The sequence below is a fragment of the Emys orbicularis genome, chromosome 1 (genome assembly GCF_028017835.1).
Source record: "Emys orbicularis isolate rEmyOrb1 chromosome 1, rEmyOrb1.hap1, whole genome shotgun sequence".
Taxonomy (NCBI): Eukaryota; Metazoa; Chordata; order Testudines; family Emydidae; genus Emys; species Emys orbicularis.
In genome coordinates, this window is record NC_088683.1 from 50,546,900 (window position 1) to 50,552,899 (window position 6,000).

Sequence of the window (6,000 nt, forward strand, 5' to 3'; positions counted from 1 at the left end):
AACTCAGAGAGATTCGGTTTTATTATTAATAAATAACAACAATGCTCAGCACTCTGTGGGTCTGAAGTGCCTTTGCTTGTGGTTACAAAGGCACTGCACTGCTAGGAACTAATTCATTGTTTTGCTATTTAAGATTTCGCCGTGTTGGAACGATCAGTTATTTCCTGTTAAACGTTTGCAGAGATAATCTGACCTTTTAAAACATGTCCGTTAGCAGAGTATTGCACCAAGAAAACTAGATGTAAACATTGGTTTTATGCTGTAAAATAGCCTGTAAAGTTCATCACCTAAAAATGAAAATGGAGTTAAAACATATTATCGTGATGATCATAAGTGAGGGCGGGTAGTCAGTTAATGGTAAATTATCCCTCCTTTCACTCCCCTCTTTTTCAAGTGCTCATAATTTTATCAAGCAAATTTCTTCAGGGCGGATATTTTCCATGCTTCACATTGGTTCTCATTTCAAATGATCTTGTTAATTTTTTTTTTGCAAAATTCATTCGGCTAGAAACTTGGCCTAAACTTTTTAAAAACCAATCTGCATTTGAAGAAGAACATGTCATTGTTTTAAAAGTTAGGAATGTTTAAATTAGTCAGTTTCAGACATGTGTATCAGAAGTTTTAGAAGCATTATGCAGCATTGTTGCATGCCTTAAGGATGACTAAATTAAAAATACATTTGTTAACTCCGAAGTCTACATGGATCCAGAGTTCTTACATTCTGCAGAAGAAACCTGTTTCTAGGAAGCTTGTAAGAAGTCATGTAGGACTACAGCATCACTGCAGTACAAAATTTTTTCAAAGTTGGCAGAGTTTATACACGTTGAAAGATGAATTCCAGATCAAGGAACTTAGGGGTTGAAATGAACTATGGTATCTGGTGAGAATACAAGTTACTGCTTAAAGTTAAATGCCAAGAGAGAATAAATCACAAAGCGAAAATTACACTGATGCTAACAACTTCTGAGTGTGAGGCATATCTGTAGGGATGGGTAGGGTCAAAGGAATGTGTCCATTTCCAATAACACCATTACCTTCATAAGAATCAATCAAACAAACAAACCAGCCAACACAAATGTGGATCCAGAGATGCAACACGACTGAGCAAAAGAACAACCAGCATGGTTTATATTGTTCATCAGATGGGACAATGTGTTGTTGAAAAACTATCTGAAGATATATATATATATATATATATATATATATATATATATATATATATATATATATATATATCCATTATGGAAACCTTCCAAAAGATTGAAACTTAAGTGTAGAATTGATTAAAATACTTGCCGAGCACTGGCAGTACTTCTCATTTTTAGAAGAGGAAGTTTTTTCGGCACTTGTGTTATATGCTTCTAGATTAATACCCAGCATGATTTCCCACTCTACCAAATAGGTACCAGAGTGTAAAATACTTGCCACACAGCAATGTCTGAGACTGAGATATAACAGTTAACTACAAGTGTATAACTGCCCACTAGGAGTCTGATTCTGATCTCATTTACACCTATTTTACACCTGTGTAATTCCAATGACATCATCTGCACTATTCCTAATATATTCTGGTGTAACTGAGATCAGAATCAGCCCCTGGCAATGTATTTCTTTTAAATTTATTTTCTACAGAAGCCAGCCAGTTTATTTCATTTCTAAAACAGTGTCTATCGGTAAGCAACCCTCAGCATGTGCAGTACTAAAAAGAGCCAAACACTTTGGAGAGGGTTCATAAGAAGATCACTTAAGTAATTTAGGGTGGGATTTACAAAGGTGCCTAACTCACCTGGGAATGAAATACCTTTGTGAATCCCACCTTCTAATGTCTTCAATGGACTATTCATGTGCTGTAAGTTATGCACAGGCTTAAGTGTTTTTTTTATGGATGAGAACCTCAGCCATTAATACGTTCTTTATGGGGTTTTTCTTTCGGATATTGGGCCCCAACTGGTATGTGGCATGAAGCATGGGGATTTGTTTACAATGTAGTCTCATTCCCTGATGCACAGACGTTAAGGCCTGAAGGAATCATTGTGATCATCTAGTCTGACCTCCTGCGTAACACAGGTTGTAGAACTTCACCCGATAATTCCTGCATCAAGGCCATAACTTCTGATTGAGCTAGAGCATATATTTTAGAAAGACATCCATTCTTGATTTAAAGACTACAGGTGATGGCGAAACCACCACGTCAGTGGTAAATTGTTTCAACAGTTAATTACACTCATAGTTAAAAATTTGCACCTTATTTCCATTTTGAATTTGTCTAGCTTCAGCTTCCAGGCATGTGCCTTTGCTATATTAACACATCCTCTATTATCAAATCTCTCTGTGGAGGTACTCATAGACACTGATCAACTCCCCTCTTAACCGTCTCTTGGATAAGCTAAGGAGATTGAGCTTCTTAAGTATCTCATTGTAAGACATGTTTTTAACACCTTGAATCATTCTAGTTGCTCTGTTCTTAACCCTTTCCAATTTGTCAACATATTTTTAATATGTGGACACCACAACTAGCACTGTATTCCAGCAATGATCTCCCTGATGCTGTATTTACATCTTCTTATTCCTGTTAAATATAATATTGTCAATGATTTCTTATGAAAATATAAGAATGTAGAGCCATTGTGCTCAACGGTTGTAGCCAGAGACTCAGAGACTTTAAGGTCAGAAGGGAACATCATGATACTTTAGTCTGACCTGCACATCGCAGGCTACAGAACCTCACCCACCCACTACTGTAATAGACCCATAACTTGTGGCTGAGTTCCTGAAGTCCTCAGATCATGATTTAAAGACTTCAAGTTCCTAAGAATCCCCAATTTACACTAGTGTAAACCTGCAAGTGACACCTGCACCATGCTGCAGAGGAAGGCGAAAAAACCCCAGGGTCTCTGCAAATCTGACCTGGGGGAAAATTCCTTCTCAACACCAAATATGGCAATCAGTTAGACCGTGAGCATGTGGGTAAGACCCACCAGCCAAACACCTAGGAAAGAATTCTCTGTAGTAACTCAGAACCCTCCCCATCTAGTGTCCCCTCCATAAACTTAACAAACTCAGTCTTGAAGCCAGTTAGGTTTTTTGCCCCCATTGCTCCCCTTGGTTAGAAACCTTCATCTAATTTCAAGCCTAAACTGTTGATGGCCAGTTTATATCCATTTGTTCTTGTGTCCACACTGGCGCTTAACTTAAATACCTCCTCTTCCACCCTGGTATTTATCGCTCTGACATACTTTTAGAGAGCAATCATATCTCTCTTCAGCCTTCTTTTGGGGAGGCTAAACAAGCCAAGCTCTTTGAGTCTCCTCTCATAAGGTAGGTTTTCCATTCCTTGGCTCATCCTAGTAGCCATTCGCTGCACCTGTTCCAGTTTAACTTCATCTTTCTTAAATATGGGAAACCAGAATTACACACATTATTCCAGATGAGGTCTTACCAGTGCTTTGTATAATGGTACTAACACTTTCCTTTCTCTGTTGGAAATAACTTGCCTAGTGCATCCTAGGACTGCATTAGCCTTTTTCACAGCTGCTTCACATTGGCAGCTCATTGTCATCCTTTGACCAACCAATACAGACAGGTCTTTTTCCTCCTCTGCTTCTTCCGAGCTTATAGCTTTTCCCCAGCTTATAGCAAAAATTCTTGTTGTTAGTCCCTAAATGCATGACCTTGCACTTTACACTATTAAATTTCATCCCATTTCTATTACTCCAGTTTACCAGGTCATCCAGATCATCTTGTATGATATTCTGGTCCTCCTCCATATTGGCAATACCTTCCAACTTTGTGTCATCCACAAATTTTATTAGCACACTTCTACTTTTTGTGCTAATGCCAGTAATAAAAATGTTAAATAAGATTGGTCCCAAGATTGATTCCTGAGGAACTCCACTAGTAACTACCCGTCATCCTGACAGTTCACCTTTTGGTATGACCCGTACCCGTTGCAGTCTCCCCTTTAGCCAGTTCTTTATCCACCTCTCAATTCTCATATTAATACTCATCTTCTCCAATTTAACTAATAATTTCCCATGTGGAACTGTATCAAATGTCTTACTGAAATCCAGGTAGATTAGGCCTACTGCATCTCCTTTGTCTAAAAAATCAGTTATCTTCTCAAAGAAGGAGCTCAGGTTGGATTGGCATGATCTACCTTTTGTAAAACCATGTTGTATTTTATCCCAATTACCTTTATGTCCTTAACTACTTTCTCTTTTAAAAATTTGTTCCAAGACCTTGCATACAATTGAGGTCAAACTAACAGGCCTGTAGTTTCCCAGATCACTTTTTCCCCTTTCTTAAAAATAGGTACCATATTAGCTATTCTTCAGTCATGAGGTATGACCCTTGAGTTTACAGATTCATTAAAAATCCTTGCTATTGGGTTTGCAATTTCACGTGCCAGTTCTTCTAATATTCTTGGACAGAGATTATGTGGGCCCCCTCATTTAGTCCCATTAAGCTGCTGGCGTTTGACTTCCACCTCAGATGTGGTAATTCCTACCTCCATATCCTCGTTCCAATTAGCCACCCTGCTAATAGCTCTAAACTCTCATTAGCCTTATTAAAAACTGAGGCAAAGTATGTGCTTAGGTGTTGGGCCATGCTTTGATTATCTTTACTCTCCACCCCATCCTCAGTGCTTAGTGGTCCCATTTCTTTTCTTGATTTCTTTTTTATATGGCTATAGAACCTTTTTCTATTGGTTTTAATTCCCTTTGCAAGGTCCAATTCTGCTTAGCCTTTGGTAGTTCTCATTTTATCCTTACACTTTCTGACCTCCAAGAGGTAACTTTCCTTGCTGATCCAGCCCATCTTCCATTCCTTGTAGGCTTTCTGATTTCTCTTAATCACCTGTTTGAGATGCTTGTTCATCCAGGTAGGTCTGCAACCTTTCCCTACATATTTTTTCCCCTTGCTTGGGATGCAGGCTTCAGATAGTTTCTGCAACTTTGACTTAAAGTAATTCCAAGCCTCCTCCACATTCAGATGAGTTCTTCAGTCCAGTCCACTTCCCTAACTAATTCCCTTAATTTTTTTAAGTTAGCCCTTTTGAAATCAAGGACCCTAGTTGCAGATCTATTTTTGTTTATCCTTTCATTAAGTTTAAACTGAATTAGATCATGATCATTCGAAGCAAGGTTGTCCCCTACAGCCAGTTCTTCTATGAGGTCCTCACTACTCACCAATACCAAATCTAAAATGGCATCACCTCTTCAGTGGTTCAGTGACTATTTGGTGAAGAAATCTGTCAGCTAACACATCCAGGAAAATCTGAGCCCTACTATTATTAGTAGCACTTGTCCTCCAATCTATATCCAGGAAGTTAAAGTCTCCCATAATCACACAATTCCCAGTAGTATTTATTTCATTAAAAACATTAAAGAGGTCTCTATCCATATCCAAATTGGATCCTGGAGGTCTGTAGCATACCCTGAGCACTCACCCAAGGGAACTTCTAGTAGCTTCCTTCCCCAAAGTGATTTTGGCCCAACAGACTCTGTCTTATCCATTCCATCACTTCTAATTTCTTTACTGTCTACCTCATCTTTAATATACAATGATACTCAACCACTTTTGCCTTTATTTCTGACTTTCCTAAACAGCACAAACCCCTCAATGCCTGTACTCCAGTCAGTCATGACTACTATTCCACCATGTTTCTGTTATCCCTATAATATCTGGTTTCACTTTCTGCACCAGTAGTTCTAGTTCCTCTATTTTGTTACCCAGGCTCCTTGCATTGGTGTACGAACATCTTAATTGCTGCCACTTGGCTTCACCCACATTCTTTGCCTGATTGGCAAGGAATTGTCATTCTACTGCCAGTATCACCTACCCGACTGTTAGCCAGGGGTGTAAGTAACTTACAGGACTTACCGGTATGGCTGGAGTCCTGAGTGGAGACGTGGCCTCAACTGGAAGAGGCGGTACCTCTCAAGATTTAAAGGCCCTGGGGCACCGGTTGTGGCTGGGAGCCCCAGGGCCTTTAAATCA